General features: G+C 46.2%; 1 long non-coding RNA gene and 1 other non-coding gene across 2 annotated transcripts; both read left to right on the top strand.

Moving 5' to 3' along the window:
• The first annotated feature begins 5,640 nt into the window (after positions 1–5,640).
• Positions 5,641–7,063, top strand: LOC112614821. Its single transcript, XR_003117150.1, has 3 exons — positions 5,641–6,277; positions 6,372–6,500; positions 6,753–7,063. It is a non-coding gene; the product is annotated as an uncharacterized LOC112614821 (long non-coding RNA).
• A 15,716-nt stretch (positions 7,064–22,779) lies between these two features.
• Positions 22,780–22,883, top strand: LOC112614948. Its single transcript, XR_003117239.1, has one exon. It is a non-coding gene; the product is annotated as a U6 spliceosomal RNA (small nuclear RNA).
• Positions 22,884–25,306: the final 2,423 nt, after the last annotated feature.

Genomic DNA, 25,306 nt, shown 5'->3' with positions numbered 1-25,306 from the left:
AAACCAAAACAACAAAACAACAAAATAGCCAGAAGAGAAGCACTGGAATGCTCCCAACATAAGAAAATATAAATGTTTGAGGTGACAGGTATCCCAGTTACCCTGATGAGATCATTACCCATTGTTCACATGTATCAAAATATTACATGTACCCTCCCAAATAGGTACAATTATTATGTATCAATTAGAAAAACACTAAAAACTTTTAAAAATTTAATTAAAAAGTATAATGAGTACTACCATTGAGAATTCCTGGTCTAGGAACACAGTACTAGTCCTACACCTAGACAGGCTGGTCCATCTCAAAGGGTCATGTAACTCACTACCTGTTGTGGGTTTGTGAAGTAAGTCACAGATGGCAAACACCGGAAGATACTTTGCAATTCTATAGGGAGGTGAGGATACCAAGGCCAAAAACCCCACCCAGTGGACCGGTTTGGAGAGCAGCCTGAGTAGAGATAGAGAGGTTCTGGAACATTCATGATAGCACATGGAAGCTTACTGGGACCAAAGGCCCTTGAGGAACTCTGCTCAGAGGACAGCCTACTTCTCTGTAGATAGAGGGACGCAGACTCAGTAGGGTCTTGTGAGACTCCTCAAGGAGCATGCTCTTGGTCATGAATAGACCCTGACTGAGAGCTTCTAGAGCTTCTAGAGGTTTAACTGGGGCCTTTGAGGATCTGGAAATGTGACGTGAATGTGAAACCAGTGTACCCAGCAGCACAACAAGAGGTACTGCTTTTCAGGCTAACTCCAGGAAAGTCCTTGTCTTACAGGAGGAAAAGGGAAACTCATTTCACCTAAAGCCCCTAGACAACAGATACGTTTTCCCCAAATTGCCATTCTTTTTGATATAGCCACGATTTTAAACATCATTAGTTTTATATATCACAGGGAAGCTGCTGGATTTAATGAAGCCTCAAGATGTCCCCTGAGAGATGATTATAACTCTAATTAAAAATGGGGGGTGACGGACAAAAATCCCTTAGGACTCTAAGCAACTGGCATTTGTGCGTCTTTTTTCATGGAGAAGATGACTTTTTAATGTCAGTTTGGGCTCTTTCCAAGAGTCAAGGATAGTGTCCCCAAAGTCTAATACATTTTGAGATTTAATGTGGTTCAAGGATCAGGAAATGTCTTAAATTGTAAGGGACAAAGAAATTTATAAGCCAAGACAAACTTTCATTTTTTTTCTCTCTCTTTTTTTTTTTTTTCCTGAGACAGAGTCTCGCTCTTTTCATCCAGGCTGGAGTGCAGTGGTATGGTCTTGGCTCACTGAAACCTCTGGCTTCCCGGGTTCAAATGATTCTCCTGCCTCAGCCTCCTGAGTAACTGGGATTACAGGCACCCACCACCGTGCCCAGCTAATTTTGTATTTTTAGTAGAGATGGAGTTTTGCCATGTTGGCCAGGCTGGTCTCGAACTGCTGACCTCAGGTGATTCACCCACCTTAGCCTCCCAAAGTGCTGGGATTACAGGCGTGAGCCACCACGCCTGGCCTAAATTTCATTTCTTTTTTTTTTTTTTTGAGAGAGTGTCTCCCTCTGCCGCCCAGGCTGGAGCACAGTGGAGCGATCATAGCTCACTGCAACCTCAAACTCCGGGGCTCAAGCAATCCTTCCACCTCAGCCCTCTGCACAGCTGGGATCACAGCTGTGTGCCACCATGCCCAGCTAATTTTTGTATTTTGTATTTTTCGTAGAGATGGGGTTTCACCGTGTTCCCCAGGCTGGTCTCAAACTCCTAGGCTCAAGCAATCCACATGCCTTAGTCTCTCAAAGTGCTGAAATACAGGCATGAGCCACTGTGCCTGCCCCATTTCTTTTATTTCATATACCTGTACTTACCATCCCCATGATTACATGAAGCCTAGAATATAAGAAACAACCTAAATGAATTCTATCTGAATGTCGAATCTAGGTATGGATAAGAACAAAGGAGGAATGAGTGTGGCAGAATGAGGATTACAGTTCCATACTCAGGCAAGTTTTTGGGGATCAGGTAGGTACGGCAGGTCAGAATAGGTAGTGGGGGGCATGGATCCAGGTAACTAAATGAAAGTTAAAACATTCTCAGGTATATCCTGAAGTTCAAGGCAGGAGATCAGGGAGATTGAGACACCAGTATCAGAAAGCAGACCACTGACAGGAGCTCATCTTATCATAAGAAGGCTGGTCTTCTAACTCATAGTGCTGGCCATGCCCACTACTCATCGGAGAGTCTTGACCCTACATAGATCCTGAGAGGGAAGTCCAACTGTTTAGTATCCATGGTGGGGGTCCAGGGCAGGTGGCAGCCAGAGAAAGCATGAGGCAAAAAGGCACAGCTCATTGAAGGCCTTAGGATTGGATGGGTGTCTGCATTTGAACTTAACATATCCCTGGGTGAGGATCTCAGTAGCCTGCACAGACAGACACCCACTTCCAAAGGCAAAGGTGATGTTACACTTTTTTTTTAAATTAATTTTAATTTTAATTTATTTATTTATTTGTTTTTTGAGACGGAGTCTTGCTCTGTCGCCCAGGCTGGAGTGTAGTGATGCCATCTCAGCTCGCTGCAACCTCCACCTCCCGGGTTCAAGCAATTCTTCTGCCTCAGCCTCCCAAGTAGCTGGGATTACAGGCACGCTCCACCCACCCCAGCTAATTTTTGTATTTTTAGTAGAGATGAGGTTTCACCATGTTGGCCAGGCTGGCCTCAAACTCCTGACCCCAGGTGATCCACCTGCCTCGGCCTCCTAAAGTGCTGGGATTACAGGCACAAGCCACCGCACTCGGCCTAATGTTACACCTTTAGATCGTGTCCTTGCATCTCCTTACTCCATGCACATATTTTTACCAAGGAAAAATCAAACAGCAGAGAGCTGGGCCTCCATGAAGCCAACTGTGTCACTGAACAAGGGTCTAATGCAAGCGACATCAGGGATGCCACTGTGATTAAGTGATGGATGCAGTGACCACACTATCCATTGACCCTGCACTGACTGGCATGAATCAGGGCAGGTCTCTGACAACAGGAATCTTGTGATTCAAGATTCATCCCTGGATGGGATGAACGTACCAGGCAAGGCTCTCATCCTTGCAGACACACAGCGTGAGGCACCATGTTGCCCTGGGAGACAGACCTGCAGGCTTTACTAATGATCGTCAAGCCTTTTGTTAATGACTGACAAGATTTGAAGATTCCCCTCTTAGTGTTCAAGGCTGGGGAATTATCTGTAGGATATAAGGATGAAGAAATATTCCTGAACCCAAGTTGTGCTTGCTTTAAGGCTAGTGGCCCCCAACCTCATCTCTGGTCTTGATTCCTTCCCAGATCCTACACACAATGCACAAAATATCTACCTGTGATGCCCAAAAAGGCCACGTGTCTTCTGCTGACAATGCCTTGCCCCCAACAATATCAACCCCTCCGGACTGAATCATCTTTTTTTCCCTAATCCGTGCTTTCCAAGTTCACTGGAATGACTATATTTAAACTGTATTTCTGGGGTCGGGCTTGGTGGCTCAAACCTGCAATCCCAGCACTTCGGGAGGCCGAGGTGGGTGGATCCTTTGAGCTCAGGAGTTTGAGACCAGCCTGGGCAACATGGGAAACCCCATCTCTATGAAAAATACAAAAATTAGCCAGCATGGTGGCACGCGCCCATGGTCCCAGCTACTCGGGAGGCTGAGGTGCGAGGATGGCTTGAGCCTGGGAGACGGAGGTTGCAGTGGGCTGAGATAGTGGCATTGCACTCCAACCTGGATAACAGAGTCCCGGTCTCAAATGAAGTAAATAAATAACTAAAGAACACTGGTCGTTGTGTACTTGGTTATCTTTTTCACAAGGCAAAAAGCACTTTGAACTCAGGGACCATTTGTTTAAATATGAGTGCGATGTGCTTATCACAGTGCCTATCACATAGTATTTGCTCAGTAAATGTCTATGGAAGGAAGAAAGGGAGGGAAAGCAAGCTGGATGTTAAAGAAGCAGTAAAGGGTGGGGTGTGATGGTTCATGCCTGTAATCCCAGCATTTTGGGAGGCCGAGGCAGGCAGATTGCTTAAGCCCAGGAGTTTGAGACCGGCCTGGGCAACATGGCTAAAACTGGCCTCTACAGAAAAAACAAAACAAAACAAAACAAAACAAAAAACTATTAGCCAGGTGTACTGGTGTGCATCTGTAGTCCTAGCTACTTGAGAGGCTGACGTGGGAGAATCACTTGAGCCCAAAAGGTCAAGGCTGCAGTGAACCATGATTGCACCACTGTACTCCAGCCTGGGAGACAGAGTGAGACCCTATATTAAAAATAAAAAATAAATAAATAAATAAAGGTCAGGAGCAGTGGCTCATGCCTGTAATCCCAGCACTTTGGGAAGCTGAGGTGGGTGGATCATGAGGTCAGGAGATCGAGACCATCCTGGCTAACACGGTGAAACACTGTCTCTACTAAAAATACAAAAACTTAGCTGGGCATGGTGGCGGGCGCCTGTAGTCCCAGCTACTCAGGAGGCTGAGGCAAGAGAATGGCATGAACCCGGGAGGCGGAGCTTGCAGTGAGTGGAGATCCCGCGGCTGCACTCCAGCCAGCCAGCAGTGTCAGGCTTTTCTGAAAGGGGCATTGGCCAGTAAGCCTGGGAGAGACAACCTCATGGGGATCAACAAAGGAGTTGGCAATGGCTTTCAGCGGCTGCAGGGCTGTGACTCCCACTGCGCCTATTGGCGGAACCCCAGGGAATCCCTCTTTCTTGGATCAGCCAGGGACTTACCTTCCTCGAAAGCCAGCACATACGCCTGTGCTGGCGACACTTCTGTAGAGCTGGCCAGCAGCAGCCTGAGGTTGGCTATGTCAAATGGTCCCTAGCATCTCAGAGACTGAGCCTTGCTCAATCCTGTCTTTATCCTGTCAGTTTCCTCTGAGACCCCTGATATTTGATATTATGACCCCAAATAGTTAACCTTAGTTGTGGTGAATTGCTTTCATTTATTTTACGATCTTCATGGGATGAAAGAATTTGTCAAGCTGAGTCTTCATTCAGAAATTCACAAAATATAGCATTTGACAGTGCCACTTAATTTTCAAAATACTATCCAATGGCCACAAGGATCATTGTAGCCGAAAACCCTGAGAATATCTATAAGGGTATTTCAAGACACTAGAATGTGACGACATAGGTCTCTTCTGCTTTCCCCTCACCTTAGCAAACCAATTCATCAGGATATTCGATAGAACATTCAGCACATATCCTTAACTGCTCTTAGAAATCAGTTCTGTCAATACATCAGCTATTCAAAGAAAGTACTTTTAAGTTCGTTGTTGAACATAGTAATGTAGTGTCTTGCAATGACAAAGTCAACAAATGTTTGAGCTCGAAGATTTCTTATAGACAGGCTAGTTTGAATTAAGGACACTAACACCCAGCTAAAAAGAGTAAGTCACTTAGTGACCTGCCCAAGAACATGCAGCTAGTGCGTGCCTGAACCTGACTTGAAAGCAAACATCGTGATCATAAGCCACCTTTCTGCCACTGTGTGTTGATGGTATGAAGATACCATAAATATATTAACACATGCACATACATAAAAGGATAAAGTCTTGCATCGCATAGACCCAGTTGTCTGAAGAAACCATCAGCCCTACTGAAACAATATCCCATTTAAGTTTAAGACAGCCTGGTGAAGCCCAGAGCCTCACCAGTCCCCCAGAAAACAGAGTATTGTTTCCATCCAAACCTTGCACTGAAAGGAGCCTGTCAGCAGGAAGTGACCTCGTGAGACAACTCTGGGGAGAGCAAAGGGCTGAGGAGAGAAAGGCCTCATTCTCACTGCAAACGGGAAAAGGAAAGAGAAAAAGCAAGCTCTGTCTCCACACAAGGTTTGCTGGGCTGGCTATGAACTGTTCCAGTACGTTCCATCAAATAGATGCCTTCATAGAATCAAGCGGAGCGCGAACGCCGTGTCTGGGGCTCCCACTCCCGGGACACACACGTGGGCGGGCTTACACATGCTCTTGCTCTCGCGCGCTCTGGGAGAGCGCTTATATGGGCTTCATGAGGCTAAGTAATAAACACTTTGTCTTCACCCTGCTATTTATGGCTTGCTCGGGGCATCCTGTGCTCTCCACTGCCCTTACCTGAACACACGGCTCCTGCAGACCCCGAGTTTAATAGGGACAACAGTAAATCTGAGAGGCTGTGTGCGCCCCACGCGCTCCTGTTTTCCTGGCCACCCATGCTAATTGCAGAGAAAGGCCAACCTGTATCCCTTCGGTTATGCTCTGTGTGCCCTTCCTGGAGGTGAAATCCCTTCTCCTTTTTCTTCGGGCCCCTGTTTTCTTCCATCCTTTCAAACATCTCTCTAACATATCCTTTGCTATTTGACCCCTCCCAGAGATCCCTTCATTCTTCAGCAATGGATCAAAGAACTCTGAAAACAACAACAACCCCGACAGCTGCAAACCACCAGCCCTCGCCTCCAGCAGAGGTTTGCGGAAAACTGGACGACCACGTGCATGCAGAGGTAAGGAAATGATCCAGTCCTACCTGGCGTTGACTTCCAGGTTCACTCAAAGGCCGCGTGCCACCCTTTGAACGTCGTGTTTGGGTTGCAAAGGGGAAAGATGCATGTTGAAAGCCAGAAGTGTGCCCAGGCCAACAGACGTCTGAAAGCCACAGGGGATGACCCTGAAAGAGTCCGGGGGATGGAGAACCACAGCTGATCACTTCGGTCCGTTTGAGGGGTCCTTTCGCTCAGCTCCTTCAGGGGTTCCAGGGCTCTCAGAGCTTCCAGGTCCTGTAAGAAGAGATGGAGTCATGGCTGCGCCCTATCCACTCTCGGGCTGTCACACAAGCCTGGAGCCTGGCCACTTTTCGGCCTTGTCTTCATCTTGGGCTAACCGGCCGTCTCCTGCAAACAGACAAGACAGAGAAGGATGAGTGAACTCGGCCTCTCCCCACAGAAGACAGTTCGCCATTACAGCGCTGATTAAATACAGGACATTATCTCACCATAATGCCCTCCTGGCGGCGTTCCCAGGAAAATTCTAACTAATCATAAAAATAGAAAGAAAAACGCAACCTAAATTCCATTCCTCGTCTTAAATGAGTGATGTGTTCACTTTTATTTATTTTTCTGGAAGCGAGGCGGGAAAAGAAAATGAATTTTAGGGCTTAGAAAAACAAGCTACTAATAGTACTAAGTAGAGCTGGGCGGTGGTGCAGACAGCTTAGCTCTAGCAGGGATGTGGCCGGCATGGCACGGGTGAGTCCTGGTCCTGCTCCTGGCTGAAAACTTAGGAGTTTAGAACTGGAGCACCTGGCAGGGCAAAGGCAGGATGGGGTGAGGGAAAGTTGCGGGGTTGAGTGTGGACCCCACCAACCCCCGACACATGCACACACAAGCTAGGTGCTCAATAGCTTTCTTATAGCCCAGGTAGGCAAATCCTCTTCCAATATACCTTTTAAAATAATGCCTGATCTTTCTCCAGCAGCATCCTTTTTGGAAACACAGGCATAGTTTAGGTATTTTTCTCCCTGGAAGGTTCTTTCCTGGAAATTCACCCAACTAATTCCTACTCACACATTTTAGAGATCTGAACAGTAAGAATCCGTCCCTAAGAACCCCTACCCTGACTCCAGTCCAGGGGTTGGTCCTGTAAACCTGCTCTTCAGAACAGCCATGTGACTGTAATTCATGCACTAATTGCATAGTTGATTGTTTAACATGGTTGTCTGTACCCTCCCTTAGATTAAAAACGTGTTTGTCTTATTCCCGACTTTATAAGTGCTAGGTACACAGTAGCTACCCAATACATGCCTGTGTTGGATGAGTGCTGATGGGCCATGGTGGGTGCCAAAGTGGATGGTACCTTATGCTACTTTGGTGGGGCTCAGGTGTAGCAGCAACAAACACATGTAGAACCAGATCACGGTGGGTCCACACTAACAAGGACCAAGGACCAAGCTCCTCCCAAACAATTTCTGCTCTTTCCTCCTGTGAAGGGGTTTTTTTTTTTTTTTTAATGGAGTCTAGCTCTTCTGCCCAGGCTGGAGTTCAGAGGTACAAACTCGACTCATTGCAGCCTCCACCTCCCGGGTTCAAGTGATTCTCCTGCCTCAGCCTCCTGAGTAGCTGGGACTACAGGTGTGCACCATCATGCCTGGCTAATTTTTATATTTTTATAGAGATGGGGTTTTCCCCATGTTGGCCAGGCTGGTCTCAAACTCCTGACCTCAGGTCATCTGCCCACCTCGGCCTCCTAAAGTGTTGGGATTACAGGCATGAGCCACTGTGCCCAGCCCTTTCTGTGACATCTTCATAGATAAACCATGGGAGAGTTCAAAATCCTGAAAACCAGCTTCTGAAATGCTAGTCTTTTTTTCACTTTTTATTTTAAATACAGACGGGGTCTTGCTATGTTGCCCAGGCTGGTCTCAAACTCCTGAGCTCAAGTGATCCTCCCCCTTTGGCCTCCCAAAGTGCTGGGACTACAGGCATGAGCCACCACACCTGGCTCTGGGATGCTTCTCTTAATATTACAGTGGATGAAAAGAAAAAAGAAAAGACATCCCACACCCATCTTGCCTCTCCCTGTCCCCACTCTGGCTGTAGAATCCCACACTGCCAGCCCCCATCGCAGCTACTGCTGAAGTAATGGGCACTGTTACTAGATGGCAAAGTTCTAGCTGGGCTAATTAAGCAGACTGAGCTAATAACCTTCCATTTTGGGACCGGTGTTATTCATAATTTAATGTATTGCTGCTGAAACATTAACCTTTCGACAACTGGCATGTTGCCCACAGCGGCCCAAGTGCTGACCATCTTTCAGTAAAATGAGTATTATTGTTAAAACAGGTATAAATCATTCATGGCTGCAGCTTTTGTGTCAGACCCTACGTGAAAATAAGCAGTAAGCTGGGTAATTTATTTACCTTTTGGTGATTATTTTTTATGATTTTATGATCATATTCAGTGATTCATAAACATTGGCCTGGTGCCATTTGGTAATCATTTTACATTTTAAATATTGTGCGGCTGTTCTGCTTTTCATCTTTAAAAACTTCAGGATTGATACCGGGCAACTTAATTCAGACACAAATGCAATTTCATTTGAAAGAAGGTGGTGGGTGGAGGGGGGAAAAGAATCCCGGCCCTTTCATTTTAATAAACCATTTTCAACAGAGCTGTTAGGAGCTTCCACTTGTTACAACATTGCACTGACTGTAGCAAACTTTCTTTGAAGTTTAACACACAGAGGGTGCCTTGAAATCTGAATAAAAGCACAGGAAAACAGTTAACAAGCTTCTGGTTGGAAAGATGATGTGATTGAGCCAAGGGTGGAGAGAGGCCTGGAGATGCTGGCCCCAGGCCAAGAAGGTTGGAAGCCACTAGCCCTCCTCCCAGCACCTGGTTGGGGAATGTGATTACAGTCCCCCAGGGACCTGGAAACTCTTTACTGCCTGCCTGCCTGCCTGCTGTGGCCGCCTGCCCTGAACTGGGCTCCCATAACCGTTCCAGAAAGTAGCTTTTGCTCCTTATGACACCAAGTCAGTGCTGGAGGATGGGCGGTGGCTGGGTCTTTCATGATCTGGGAGCTCAGGGGATCTCCCTCCATCTCGCAGGTGCTCTTACAGCATCCCTGCACATTTCTTAAACCAATGAAACCGCAGATGTCTTCCTATGTAATAGTTGAATCTGAACTTTTTTTTTTTTTTTTTGAGACAGAGTCTTACTCTGTCACCCAGGCTGGAGTGCAGTGGTGCGATCTCAGCTCATTGTAACCTCTGCCTCCCGGGTTCAAGCGATTCTTGTACTTCAACCTCCCAAGTAGCTGGGATTATACGTGTGTGCTACCACGCCCGGCTAAGTTTTTCATTTTTAGTAGAGATGGGGTTTCACCATGTTGGCCAGGCTGCTTTCGAACTCCTGACCTCAAGAGATCCACCTGCCTCGGCCTCCCAAAATGCTGGGATTACGGGGTATTACAGGCGCAAGCCACCACACCCGGCATTCAAGCTGAACTTTTGATGGTGGGAAGGGAGTGGGACAGGAGGAGGCAGAGAATGGGACATCATGTTAAAACTCTTCTAGGCCGGGCGCGGTGGCTCACGCCTGTAATCCCAGCACTTTGGGAGGCCGAGGCGGGCGGATCACAAGGTCAGGAGATCGAGACCATGGTGAAACCCCGTCTCTACTAAAAATACAAAAAATTAGCCGGGCGCGGTGGCGGGCGCCTGTAGTCCCAGCTACTCTGGAGGCTGAGGCAGGAGAATGGCGGGAACCCGGGAGGCGGAGCTTGCAGTGAGCCGAGATCGCGCCACTGCACTCCAGCCAGGGGGACAGAGCGAGACTCCGTCTCAAAAAAAAAAACAAAAACAAAACAAAACAAAAAAAACAAAAAAACTCTTCGTCAAGGCAGAAGCATGCCCGGGAGTAAGCTTGCCTTTAGAACCTCAGTTCATGTCAGGTGTGCTGGCACAGAGGGGAACTCAGTCAAGAAGACTGGCACCTTTGCCCAAAACATAGGAGATAAGATCTAAAAACACAGTCATAAGTATGTGCTGTAAAGAAACAGCCACAGGGAAGCCAAGGCAGAGGAGCAATATTTTTTCTTCCCTTCCCTTCCTCTCCTCTCTCCTCTCCCCGCTCCCCTCTCCTCTCTCCTCTTCTCTCCCTCTCTCCCTCCCTCCCTCCCTTCCTTCTTTGGAGGTGGGGCCTTGCTCTGTCACCCAGGCTGGAGTGCAGTGGCACCATCACAACTCTCTGCAGCCTCAACCTCCCAGGCTCAAGCAGTTCTCCTGCCTCAGCCTCCCAAGCAGCTGGGACTAGAGGTGCTTGCCTCCCCACCACACCCAGCTAATTTTAACTTGTTTTTGTAGAGACAGGACTTGCTCTGTTGCCCAGGATGGTCTTGAACTCCTGTTCTCAAGCAGTCCTCCCACCTTGGCCTCCCAAAGTGCTGGCCATACAGGCATGAGCTGCTGAGCCTGGCCTAGAAAGATTTCTTTCTGGACGGTTTGAATAGGGTTAGCTTGACACAGCCCTTACTGTCAGGGAGTGTTATCCACTCCCCTGATATATGTGTGCGTGTGTGTGTGTGTGTGTGTGTGTCAAGTTATTTAATTTTTCATTGTGGTAAAATATAGACAACATAAAATTTGCCATTTTACTCGTTGTTCAGTGTACAATTCAGTGCTGCTGATCACACTGGCAATGTTGTGAGACTATAGCCACTATCTCTTTCCAAAATTTTTCGTCACTCTAAACATAAACTCTTTACCCATTAAGCAATAAGTCCTATTCCCTCTTCCCCCCTCCCCATGGCCCCTCCAGCCTCTGGAAACCTCTCATCTACTTTCTGTGTCTGTGAATTTGCTCTTCTGAACATTCCATATAAATGGTGCTGTGCAATATTTGTTCCTTTGTATCTGGCTTCTTTCATTGGACAAGTTTTCAAGGTTCATCCATGTCATAAGATGTATCTAACCTTAATTTGTTTTACACTAAATAATATTCCAATGTATGCATATACCACATTATGTTTATCTACTCCCCTGATGATGGACGCTTGGGTTATTACTCCCTTTTGGCTATTGGAATAACGTTGCTGTCAACATGAGTGTACAAGCATCTGAGTTCCTAGTGTATCTATGTTGTTTTTTCTTTTTTTTTGAGATGGATTCTTGCTCTGTCTCCCAGGCTGGAGTGTGGTGGCGCGATCTCGGCTCACTGAAACCTCTGCCTCCTAAGTGATTCTCCTGCCTCAGCCTCCCTAGCAGCTGGGACTACAGGCATGGGCCACCATGCCCAGCTAATTTTTGGATTTTTAGTAGAGACGGGGTTTCACCATATTGTTCAGGCTGGTCTCGAACGCCTGACCTCGTGATCCACCCGTCACAGCCTCCCAAAGTGCTGGGATTACAGGCATGAGCCACCGTGCCCCGCCTGTTTTGTCTTTGAGATGGAGTTTTGCTCTGTCACCTAGGCTGGGAGTGCGGTGGCGCGATCTTGGCTTACTGCAACCTCCACCTCCTGGGTTCAAGTGATTCTCCTCCCTCAGCTTTCTGAGTAGCTGGGATGACAGGCACATGCCACCATACCTGGCTAATTTTTGTATATTTAGTAGAGATGGCATTTTGCCAACTGGTCAGGTTGGTCTCGAACTCTTGACCTTAGGTGATCCTCCCACCCCGGACTCCCAAAGTGTTGGGATTATAGGCATGAGCCACTGCACCCGACCGTATGCCTATGTTTGGACCATCACGTTATTTTCATCTGATCTACCCTTATCTTGGATGCTCTGTTGGCTAGCGTGGCAGAGCTGGCCTGGGCACAAGTGGCGAAGCCATTCATGCCTGGGAATTCCTCTCTGGCTGTCAATGCTGCCTCTTCAAAGGACTTCTTGCAGTCATCCTCTGGCGTTGCCACGGCTGCTGCCGGTTGTGAATTCTGCACCCCAGCCTCCACCCCCTAAATTGGACTTGATAAAACAAGCTGCTTCTCAGGTATGCTAAAGAACAAATTAAGAAATAGAATCACCTGGGATGAGTGAAATTCCCTTTCAATCATGTCAGCCAGAGCAGAGGTTGTCATGAAATTTGATGTTAGGGATTTATTTCCTAATATACAGTCTAGAAGGGAAAACAGCGTAAGAGCTGAAATGTGAATTGGACGTGTCTATAGAGTGTGAATTGGATTCAAGACAAAATATTGTGAATGGTTAATAGGGTCAGTCTAAGTATACTTGCTGAAATAATCTCTTGGATATGCAAATATTCTGAGAACTACACTGTCAAATAGCTATTGTATCCTCTTATCTATGTGTTCACAGAATGGCTACGTGTTACAACAAATGAAAAATGTGAATTTAAAAAATAATGTCACCCTAAAATAATACTTTACTTTGAAGAGTAATTTTTGTTGTCAGAGTTTTTTATTTTTGTCACACCAGACGGTTAGGTTCTTACCACAGCTTTATTTGGAAATATTAAGAGATGAGCTCTGGCCAGGCGTCGTGGTTCACACCTGTAATCCCTGCACTTTGGGAGGCCGAGTCAGGTGAATCACCTGTGGTCGGGGGTTTGAGACCAGCCTGGCCAACATGGTGAAACCCCGTCTTTACTAAAAATACAAAAATTTGCTGGGCGTGGTTGCAGGTGCCTTTAATCCCAGCTGCTCAGAAGGCAGAGGCAGGAGAATAGCTTGAACCCTGGAGGCAGAGGTTGCATTGAGCTGAGATCATGTCACGGCACTCCAACCTGGGTGACAGAGTGAGACTCCATCTCAAAAAAAAAAAAAAAAAAAGAAAAGAAAAGAGAGAGATGAGCTCTGTGTGTCCTGCTCTCAGCAGGAAGAGACATGGGGTGGGAAGGGGAAGGAGAAAGCAGGAACAGGCCAAATGTTCAGAGTCATCTGGGGCATCCAGTCCACGATACGCATCAGCCATGCCTTGGATTATCTTGGAATACCTTGGAACTACTTCTTCTGGCTACCTGGGGCCTTCTCAGTGGAATCCCTTTCCTGGGAACATTGTATTGTCTTGAGGACTTGAGATGCTATTTAAATGTTCACCATCTCACTATGGGTATCAGCCCATTACACATGAACACAGGGTGGGGTTGGGGGCAAGGGGAATTCAGGTGAAAGATACCTGTGCTGTTGACAATTCCGGGGCTCCACCATTGAGCCTCTCATTAAAACTATTAGGAAGTAGCCACACGTATTTGGTTTCATTCCATTTCTTTTTCATTCCTTCTCCTAATTTCTGAGAGTTGAGCTAGTGAGCAGAGAAGGAATAGACAGTGCAGAGAAGACGGACAACTGATGGATGACCCTGACATACTCTAGAACAGCCTGAAGCCAATGGTAAGTACTCAAAAACACCTGGATCAGATGAACAAATAAACATCAGCCACTAGGACTCAAGAGCTGAGATGATCTGACCAACAGGCGTGCCTTTTTCTTTGATCTAGCCCAGGTTTGCTGGGTTTGATTAACTTTGCAAATCTTTGGCAGAATTTGGTTCTCAGAAATATCAGGAAGTGGCGGAGTGCAAGAGAGCCCCTTCACCATGCTTAAATGGAAACATCTCCCAGTTTTCTGATTTCCAGGTTAGAATTCAATTTCCAGGAATCCCCTCCTTCCTTTTTTTTTTTTTTTTTTTTTTTTTTTTTTTTTGAGATGGAGTCTTGCTCTGTCACCCAGGCTGGAGTGCAGTGGCACAACCTTGACTCACTACAACCTCTGCCTCCTGGGTAACCTCCACCTCCCAGGTTCAAGTGATTCTCCTGCCTCAACCTCCCAAGTAGCTGGGATTACAGGCGCCCACCACCACGCCCGGCTAATGTTTGTATTTTTGTAGAGATGGAGTTTCACTATGTTGGCCAGGCTGGTCTTGAACTCCTGACCTCAGGTGTTCTGCCCATCTCGGCCTCCCAATGTGCTGAGATTACAGGGGTGAGCCACCGTGCCTGGCCAACTTCCAGGATTCTCTAAGAAAGGATTCTGAGAATTAAACATGGAAAACAAGGGATCCCCAGCACCTCACTGCTGCTTTCTGCTTTATTCATGTCCTTAGGATCTGCCATGTCCTTACTCTGGTGCTTCAGGCCTCCCTCACCCCCTTGTTCATTCTCAAACCATCTAAATCCACCTGTTCCGAATCCCATCAGCTCTGAGTCCCGCTTGCCTTCCTCTTGGCCAATCTAATACAATCTTCTCTGCTTCACTTTCGATTCCCCTCCATCCCATTTGCACCATTAGAGCATTGCAGCACCATTATATCTCAGTTGTGGCCCATAAACCATCTTCTCAAAATTTCAAAATGTAACACAAATTGATGAGCCCCATTCAAGATCTACTGAATCAGAATTTCTAAGGTGGGCTTTGGACTCCTCAGCATCACTCAGAAATTTCAGAACATTGTCTTTTGGCACAAGTAATATAATTACCATGTTGAAAGGTATCGTTCTATTTTTTTGAGACAGAGTCTTGCTCTGTCACCCAGGCTGGAGTGCAATGGCGCGATCTCGGCTCACTGCAACCTCTGTCTCCCTGGTTCAAGCAATTCTCCTGCCTCAGCCTCCTGAGTAGCTGGGAAAACAGGCACCCGCCACCACGCCCAGCTAATTTTTTCTTTTTAATTTTTAGTAGAGATGGGGTTTCACCATGTTGGCCAGGCTGGTCTCGAACTCCTGACTTCAAGTGATCCGCTCACCTCACCCTCCCATAGTGCTGGGATTACGTGCGTGAGCCAGTGTGCCTGGCTGAAGTTTGGCATTTCTTCCAGATTCTATTTCATGTTCAGATTTCCTGCTTCTTGACTTCCTTATTTTTGTTAATGACATCACTGTTTCACAGACCCTGGGCTTCAAACCTCAACCTTCCAGTCCTCCTCACCTAGTACACCGCCCCTTCCAATATGCACCTCACTCTAGCTGGGTGCTACCTCTTCAGTAATATTTCTTCCATTCTCACCATTTTTTTTTTTTTTTTTTTTGAGACAGGGTCTCCTCCTGTCGCCCAGGCTGGCGTGCAGTGGCGCCATCTCGGCTCACTGCAGCCTCTGCCTCCTCGGTTCAAGTGATTTTTGTGCCTCGGCCTCCCGAGTAGCTGGGTTACAGGCACCTGACACCACGCCTGGCTAATTTTTGTATTTTTAGTAGAGACAGGGTTTTACCACGTTGTCCAGGCTGGTCTCAAACTCCTGACCTCAGGTGATTCGCCTGCCTCAGCCTCCCAAAGTGCTGGGATTACAGGAGTGAGCCACCGTGCCTGGCCGCTTCCATCCTCACTTCTGCTCTTGCAGATAAAGAACTTGGAAATGTTCACATGAGCTCACTCACCTCAAGATGTCAAATGCTGCCACTTCCAGTATCGAAATCCAGGGTACACATTGCCCCTCTTTTCCGGCATCCGTCTGCTTTGTGAAATACATATCTATGCATGCTTTTCTATTTCTTCCACTAGACTTGAAGCTCTTGGAAGTGAGGTTCTTCAGGTCACCTTTGCTTTTCTCTAGCATAGGACCTTATGTATGGTGCTTTGAAAACTATTTGTTGAATTGAATAGGTGAATTTCTTAATTGCAGGCCCACTGCTGACATGTAGCGATGTGTGTATAGATTTTTGACCTTCCAAACACTTTCATAAGCATAGCTAGCCTTTCTGTCTTTGGTATTGCTGGCTGTCAATCTGCCTGCATTTGCTAACATGGAAATTTGAAGAAAAACACACAAAAACCACCATCTGAGTTTGAGGTGAGAACCCCAGCTCTATTGCTTATTGGGTGATCTTTGGTAAGTTCCTTACCTCTCTAAGCCTCAGTCTCATCTGCTGTAAAAGGGAAGTAATAATAGCACCTCTCTTATAGGTTGTTATAAAGGTCAAAAGAGACAACAAACGTTAAGTACTTAACATGGTTCCTGGCCTAGGTCAGGCACTCAGTGAATGGTAACCATTGGGTACTGGTGTTCCTACATTTACATCTTTGGTTTTTTTTTTTTGAGACAGAGTCTCACTCTGTTGCCCAGGATGGAGTGCAGTGGTGCAATCTCAGCTCACGGCAACCTCCGCCTCTCAGGTTCAATCGATTCTCCTGCCTCAGCCTCCTGAGTAGCTGGGATTACAGGCATCTGCTAACACCCCCAGCTAATTTTTGTATTTTTGGTAGACACAGGGTTTCATCATGTTGGCCAAGCTGGTCTCGAACTCCTGACCTCAAGTGATCCACCCGCTTCAGCCTCCCAAAGTGCTGGGATTACAGGCATGATCCCCTGCGCCCAGCCTATTATCTTTGAAAAGGTCTTTACTGGCTCCCAGTTCTACTGGATAAGGCTTAAAATCCTGGGCCATGAGTATCTCAGGTTCCTAGCCTTGTCTCCTGGCCTTACTCATGTACCCCAATGTTGGGCACCCCAAACCAGACTTTGCCTTTTCCTTCAACAAGCCCTGTGCCCTCATACCACTAGGGCTGTCCTCCAGCAGTTCCCTCCTCCCAGAGGGTCTCTCCTCCCACTGGTGGCCCACAGGAAGATGCTTGGCGAGAATTAATTACTTCCTTATCCTTATTTCCATAGCTCTCTGAACCTTCCTCTATTACAGCACTTTCATATTGCAGTACGGTTAATTTGTTTTTGTATCCAAACTCCTCTGTGAGTCCGTGGACTCCTCAGGGTAGGAATCATAGCTTATACCTCCTTTTGGCCCACTCATAGTGTATGAACATTCTAAGAGTCTGATTAATATTTTCTGGGTTTCCTAAAATGTGGAGATTAAGCATTGAGTTACCCAATGATTGTGGCAGTAACCTCAATGCCTGTCCATCTGGAGACCTCCTATAACAGTCTGGGTGGAGGCTTTTATCTGTAGGCCTCTTTACAGAGACATTTTAACATAGATCATCTTCCTAGATCTTCAGATAAAACTAGGCTTGTTTTGGCAGATATGGTGGGAAATAATGTAGTAAACCAAGGCAAGGAGTTTAGTGATTTGGCCAGAGTTCCAAACTAACTGAAGACACTGATTCCACTGGTCTATCTCCCTGTCTCACGACTTCCCACGGAAGCTGTGTGATGGTGGCCTCCAAGGAAGAACTAGCTAGGCATCTTTGGGACAAAGTAAATTGACATGTTAGGTTATGAAAAGACTGTTATAGAAGGTCTCCAGATGGACAGGCATTGAGGTCACTGCCACAATCATTGGGTAACTCAATGCTTAATCTCTACGTTTTGGAATTATGTGCTCCCTATGTATTTATTTTATGTATTTATTTATTTATTTGTTTTATATTTTTTGTGATAGAGTCTCACTCTGTCACCCAGGCTGGAGTGCAGTAGCATGATCTCAGTTCAATGCAACCTCCACCTCCTGGGCTCAAGTGATTCTGGGGCCTCAGCCTCCCGAGTAGCTGGGACAACAGGTGCGCGCCACCACGTCCAGCTAATTTTTGGTAGGGACAGGGTTTCGCTCTGTTGCCCAGGGTGGCCTCAACTCCTGGACTCAAGTGATCCACCCACCTCAGCCTCCCAAAGTGCTGGGATTACAGGCATGAGACACCATGCCCAGCCTCCTGTGGATTTAAATATGACCATTTGGGCAAATCTCTCAGTGAAGGAGTGGGGACATTTTCTTTATGAGAGACTCTGGGGGAGGATGTACCACATGAGGCCGGTTCATAGTTCACAGGCTCAGCTGTATGAGCATAATGGGAACACACAGGGTCTCTAGAGAAGAACCTCTCAGGGCCTCAGTTCACCTCAGGTGTAGGCCTGATCCTGTATCCTCTTCACCTGGCTAACTTTTTTTTTATTTTAAAGGGCATACTTCTCCATTTATTTAGTTCTTAAACTGTTTTTATTATTATTATTATTATTCTTTAAGTTCTATGGTACATGTGCACAACGTGCAGATTTGTTACATATGTATACGTGTGCCGTGTTGGTGTGCTGCACGCATTAACTCGTCATTTACATTAGGTATCTCTCCTAATGCCATCCCTCCCACCCCCACCCCACAACAGGCCCTAGTGTCTGATGTTCCCCTTCCTGTGTCCAAGTGATCTCATTGTTCAATTCCCACCTATGAGTGAGAACATGCGGTGCTTGCTTTTCTATCCTTGCGATAGTTTGCTCAGAATGATGGTTTCTGGCTTCATCCATGTCCCTACAAAGGACGTGAACTCATCCTTTTTTATGGCTGCATAGTATTCCATTCACCTGGCTAACTTTTAACATGTGGCTCAAAAGTGGCTACTTCAGAAGCCTTCCTTGGCCACTCCTTCAACCCCACCATTCTCTCCCCCATATGCTCCTACAGCATTTTATGTTCGCTTTCATCGTCATATGGCTGAGTGATCAAACCCAAGTCTGTCCCTCTCTTGACTGTGAGATCCCTAAAGGCAGGGATCTGTCAAGTATGTTTGTCACTGGACCATTCTGAGAAGAAAAAGTGATGCGAGCATACTGCAGAGGGAAGAGGACTACAAAACAGCAAGCTACTGCAGCCGTCACTCACTGTGCTTGGTGATGAACTCTTGCACATATATACCCTTGGCCACTGTTTAATAGTCAGTTTTTGGTTGCTGGGCAGGGCGTGGTGGCTCATGTTTGTAATCCCAGCACTTTGGGAGGCAAAGGCAGGTGAATCACTTGAGGTCAGAAGTTTCAAGACCAGCTTGGCCAACATGGCGAAAACCCGTCTCTACTAAAAACACAAAAATCAGCTGGGCATGGTGGCGGGCGCCTGTAATCCCAGCTACTTGGGAGGCTGAGGCAGGAGAATCACTTGATCCTGGGAGGCGGACATTGCAGTGAGCTGAGATTGTGCCACTGCACTCCAGCCTGGGTGACAGTGAGCCTCTGTCTCAAAAAATAAAATTAAATTAAATATTTTTGTTGTTAATTAAAAAAAAAAAAAAAAAAAACCATTTCACTGCCATGGCTTTCCAGGTCAAAAATTCTTTTCGTGGCCCTCATGATCATCATGATCAAGATTCCTTTAGATCCAGCTTTTCTTCTACCCCCTCATCTCTCCCACTCCCTATATGTACATGGACCCCCTTCCCTCGTCCACATCATTTACCTCTATCCTAAGCAATACATGCCGCCTGGAACACCAACCTCAGAGCCAGGGAATCCTCTCTGCCATGCAAAACACAGTTTCAATGTTTCTTGGAAGCCCTCCCAGACCCCTCGTCCCCATGACATGTTGGGGCTTCTCTTAGTTCCCTGAGCTTTGGCTACTGCCTGACTTTTCTCATAGTATTCCAATGATTTCCGCCCATTTCCCTCAGTTACAGTGCAAGATCCTTAGGAGCAAGGATCTTGTCTTGTTCTTTTTCTTCCACACCCACTGCTGGGTTCTAGGTGGCTGGATGAATTGTAAAATAAGAATCTGCGGAATTTAACATTCTTTTTTTTTTTTTTTTAATTTATTTATTATGATGTAAATAACATTCTTTTATGGTGGTGAAGCTTCCTTAGCTCTGAGAAGACTTTAAAGGCCCATGCTTTTTTGCATGGTGTCAGTTTTTGGGCTCCAAGACTTTTGTTCTAGCAGGATGAGAACCCAGGATTACACAAGATGGAAGATATACAAACTCTCCCTCTCTAAGGGTGAGTGCTCTTAAAAGGCTACAAAGGGCCAAGCAGTCAGATGGCTGCATGTCCTATCTGATATCATTCCTTTATTGTGCCCTTGGGCCTGGTCAAATCAGTCATCCCAGCTCATATAACACTTGCAGCTAGTTTTATGCAAGATGCAATATCTTGCACAGCAATAACTAGAGAGGCTGTTGTAATTCTGTGCAAGTTGGAAAAAGCCAGGGGCCAATTTGGCCTGTGTAGATGTGACTTTGTCTCCAAGTTCCCATCATTCATCATGGAAGCCCTGCCTTAGAAAGTTTAAGTAATCAAAACATTTATCAACTATCCATTGACAATAATGATGGTGCCCCTGCGTATAGTTAGTCAGTCTAGTTCCAAGGGTGTCCTCATGTGACAGTTATGTAACAATGCACTTGGTCACCATGTGGGTAATGACAAATGGGTCAGGACACTGCTATTGTATCAGGCATTAAGTTTTGCTAATGGATGGGACTAACAATCCATCTAACTGGTTAGCAGGTGAGTCACTTGTAATATCAAAAAAGCAAGTATTTAAGTATGTATTTTAAAATTCATTCCTCTTTAGGCTGGGTGCAGTGGCTCATGCCTATAATCCTAGCACTTTGGGAGGCCGAGACAGGCAGATCACTTGAGGTCAGGAGTTCGAGACCAACATATCTCATACTGTCTCTACTAAAAATACAAAAAAAGTAGCTGAGTGTGGTGGTGCACACCTGTAATCTCAGCTACTCGGGATGCTGAGGCAGAAGAATTGCTTAAATCTAGGAGGTGGAGGTTGCAGTGTGCCAAGATCATACCACTGCACTCCAGCCTGGGCGACACAGCGAGACTCAGTCTCAAAAAATAATAAAATAAAATAAAATATAAAATAAAATAAAATTGATTCCTCTTTAGTTTTATATATTCCACATCAAATCTTATTGGAAAAAAAAAAGGATATAAGGCAGCTTCAAAGACAAAAGGAGATCCACGTTAGAGGTGGGTGTTTAAATATAAGCCCTTTCTGCTCAAACGACAAATGTTGTCACATCTGCGTATGACAAGATATCACTTTACTGGGGCATCTGCTTTCCCTGACTCACCCAGCAAGGTTGAGAATTCCCTCCTCCACATCACTCCCGTGCCTGGAACAAACCTGTTCCGTAGCATAGCTCCTATGGCGTTTTGAGTCTTTATTCCCATGCTGTGAGCATCTTGAGGGCACCATGCTTATTTGCTTTGGAACCCCATGCACCTAGCACAGGTTTTCAATCAAGAATGATGATAATGGGCTGGGTGTGGTGGCTCACACCTGCAGTCCCACTTTGGGAGGCCAAGGTAGCAGGGTCGCTGAGCCTAGGAGTTTGAGGGCAGCCTGAGCAACATAGTGAGACCTCGTCTCTATAGAAAATTTTAAAAATTAGCTGGGTATGCTGGTGTGCCCCCATGGTCCCAGCTGCTCAAGAGGCTGAGGTGGAAGGATTGCTTGGGCCTGGGAGGTTGAGGCTGCAGTGAGTGGTGATCACGCCACTGCACTTCAGCCTGGGTGACAGAGCAAGACCTTACCTTAAAAAAAAAAAGAGAGAATAGTGATGAGGAGGAGGATGACGATGAAGAGGAGGAGGATGTATATTATTTTGTGTTTGTTTGTTTTGAGGTTATTGCTCTGTCGCCCAGGCTAGAGTGCAGTGGTGGGATCACGGCTCGCTGCAGTCTCAAACTCCTAGGCTCAAGTGATCCTCCCACATTGACCTCACAAAGTGCTGGGATTATGCCCCATGGATGTATATTATTGTGTAAACTAAATTTTGGATCTCTCCTCCTCCCTCTAGATCCCCTTCTCTGCCGGTCCTGGAGCACACCCATCAGTACCTCTCTGGCCCCCTCCCCATCAGGCCCTGTGGAGTGTGGGGCACAGTCCTGAAGTGACTCTGGCTTTCTCCGCTGCGGTTCTAACAGGGTTAAAGTTGAGGTTTCTAATCACTCCCATGAGGTCTTATTACCTGTTGATTAGGTCCTTTTGGGATCAGCATCAAACCGACAACAATAATAAACACTCCCTTCATTGGAACTCAGTAATGACCCTGCCTGCCCTGCAGGCCTGGTGGCGATGGGGAGGGGCCCTGGCCATTATGGGGCTGGAAACAGCAGCGCTTGGTAGGGGCGTTTGCCAGCAATTTGGTGGCACAGCAAAGAGGTGCAGCTAACAAGCCGATAGGCACCGGTTGGGGATTTCTGGCTGGCCGGAGGCACCCCTGTTGTTCCAGCACAAGGCTCTTTGGAGAGGACCCTCCACAGCCAGCCTGAGGACTTGAGAGACGGAGCTGGGTGGTCTTTCCCCAGGACTAGAGGAATTTCTAGAGAATGATCTGGTAACTGTTTCATGTGTATTTTTCCAAACTTTTTCCTGTGCACATTCAAACGTGAGTGAGTGAATGAGGATGTGAACACATGCGTGTGCATAGGTTTCGTGTCTTTATTACAAAAATGCAATCATAGGAAACATTTTGTTCTGTAAATTGCTTTTTTTTTTTTTTCACCCAACAATCTATCTTGGACACTCTTCCATGTCATTCTGTTGAAGAGCTTCATATTAATCCAGATCATAAACAAAGCCAAATACATTTTACCCACATAAATGTGATTGAACATTTTGACCATCTCCACCCGTGTCTTGGTATTACAAATAAAGCTGCAGTGCTTGCTCTGGCAGCACACACGCTAAAATCAGAATGGCAGAGAAGGTTACATGGCCCCTGAGCAGGAAGGATACACAAATTTGTGAAGCATTCCATATTTTTTTGTTTAAAACTTTTCCTATTAGGCCAGGCGTGGTGCCTCATGCCTGTAATTTGGGAGGCCAAGGTAGATGGATTATTTGAGGCCAGGAGTTCAAGATCAGCCTGGTCAATGGGGTGAAACCCCATCTCTACAAAAACCACAAAAATTAGCTAAGCATGGTGGTGTGCACCTGTAGTCCCAGCTACTAGGGAGGCTGAGGCATGAGAATCACCTGAATCCGGGAGGCAGAGGTTGCAGTAAGCCAAGATCGAACCACTGTACTCCAGACTAGGCAACAGAGCGAGACTTGGTCTCAAAAAAAGAGGAAGAAAAACAAAACTTTTTCATATTAAAAACTTTTAAAAGCAAACAAAACAAATGAAACGGCATTAAAGAGTTTCATTTGGGCCGGGCGTGGTGGCTCATGCCTGTAATCCCAGCACTTTGGGAGGCCGAGATGGGCAGATCACGAGGTCAGGAGACTGAGACCATCCTGGCTAACACGGTGAAATCCCATCTCTACTAAAAATACGAAAAATTAGCTGGGCATGGTGGCGGGTGCCTATAGTCCCAGCTACTCCGGAGGCTGAGGTAGGAGAATGGCGTGAACCCAGGAAGCGGAGCTTGCAGGGAGCCGAGATCGCGCCATTGTACTCCAGCCTGGGCAACAGAGCGAGACTGTCTCCAGAAAAAAAAAAAAAAAGAGTTTCATTTAAATCCTAAAAATCCTTATACATTTTCTCATGTACTTGTGCAAGTATCTCAGTAGGATACATTCAAACAGGTTATGTCTATTTGCACACCAAACAGTAGTATCTGAGTATGCCCTTTCCTTGGTCCTTGGATAGTATAATTTTGTTTGTGACAATTCAATTGTAATAAAAGATATGTCAGTGATATTTTAACTTGAATTTCCCTGACACGACATTGTATTTATTATGTAATTTAAAAAACATAAAGAATTCAAGTTTTAAGAAAAATTAGAAAAAACACTCCTAAAATTTCCATACATTCTTTACACAGGTCCACTAATTCTTTGTATTTTGTCACAGGTTTTTTGGAGACAGGGTCTTGCTCTGTCACCCATGCTGGAGTATGGTGGCTCGATCATAGCTCAGCCTCAACCTCCTGGGTCCAAATGATCCTTCCACCCCAGCCTCCTGAGTAGCTGGGACTACAGGTGCGTATCACCACAGCCAGCTAATTTTTTTTGTCTTTGTAGACATGGGGTCTCCCGCTGTTGGCCAGGCTGGTCTTGAAGTTCTGGGCTCAAGTGATCCATCTGCCTTGGCCTCCCAAATTGCTGGGATTATAGGTGTGAATCACTGTGCCTGGACTAGCATGTTAAACTAATAAAGAAACAAATGACCAAGTTGCAGAATAGTAACAGTAAGGATGCATTGTATGATTTTATGTTTCTTTTTTGTTGTTGTTGTTTTTGAGATGGAGTCTCACTTTGTTGCCCAGGCTGGAGTGCAGTGGCGCAATCTTGGCTCACTGTAACCTCTGGCTCCGGAGTTCAAGCGATGCTCCTGCCCCAGGTTCCTGAGTAGCTGGGAGTACAGGTGCGCGCCACCATGCCCGGCTAATTTTTGTATTTTTAGTAGAGACGGGGTTTTACCATGTTGGTCAGGCTGGTCTCGAAACTCCTAACCTCATGATCTGCCCTCCTCAGCCTCCCAAAGTGCTGAGATTACAGGCACGAGCCACCGCACCTGGCCACATTTTATGTTTACAATCACAAGATAAACCTATGCATTTCTGCATGTACATATATGCATATGAATAAAAATGGAAAAGGACACACACCAAGCTGTTGTTACCTCTGGGGACAGAGTTAGGATTTCTGGGGATAGCCAAGGGGCATTTTTCTTTTCTTTTTTTTTGAGACAGAGTCTCACCCTCTCACCCAGGCTGGAGTGCAGTGGCACGATCTCAGCTCACTGCAACCTCTGCCTCCAGGGTTCAAGCGATTCTCCTGCCTTACCCTTGCAAGTAGTTGGGATTATAGGCGCCTGCCACCATGCCTGGCTAATTTTTGTATTTTTAGTAGAGACGGGGTTTCGCCATGTTGGCCAGGCTGGTCTCAAACTCCTGGCCTCAAGTGATCTGCCTGCCTTGGCCTTCCAAAGAGCTGGGATTACAGGCATGAGCCACTGCACCCAGCCAGCATTTTTCTATTATCCTATTTGATTTTGTTTTTGTTTTTTCCCTTGAGAATGCTTTCACACATTGCTAGTGAAATTAAAAATAGATAAACACACTAATGGGACGTCTAACAATCATGCTAGCTTAGGGGAAGCAGCTACTACTTAAACATTAAAGATTCAAATGCAGTTACACAGCATACACAGAATAAAAGTTGACCTGGGGGCTCTTACCATCTATAGGAAATTGCACCAACCCATTCAGAAAGGAATAAACGGAACTCTACACTTTCTTA

This window comes from Theropithecus gelada, chromosome 20 (assembly GCF_003255815.1).
Source record: "Theropithecus gelada isolate Dixy chromosome 20, Tgel_1.0, whole genome shotgun sequence".
In the NCBI taxonomy this organism is placed as follows: domain Eukaryota; kingdom Metazoa; phylum Chordata; class Mammalia; order Primates; family Cercopithecidae; genus Theropithecus; species Theropithecus gelada.
The sequence above is the reverse complement of the archived record's forward strand: the minus strand, read 5'-3'. Positions and strand labels throughout refer to the sequence as shown.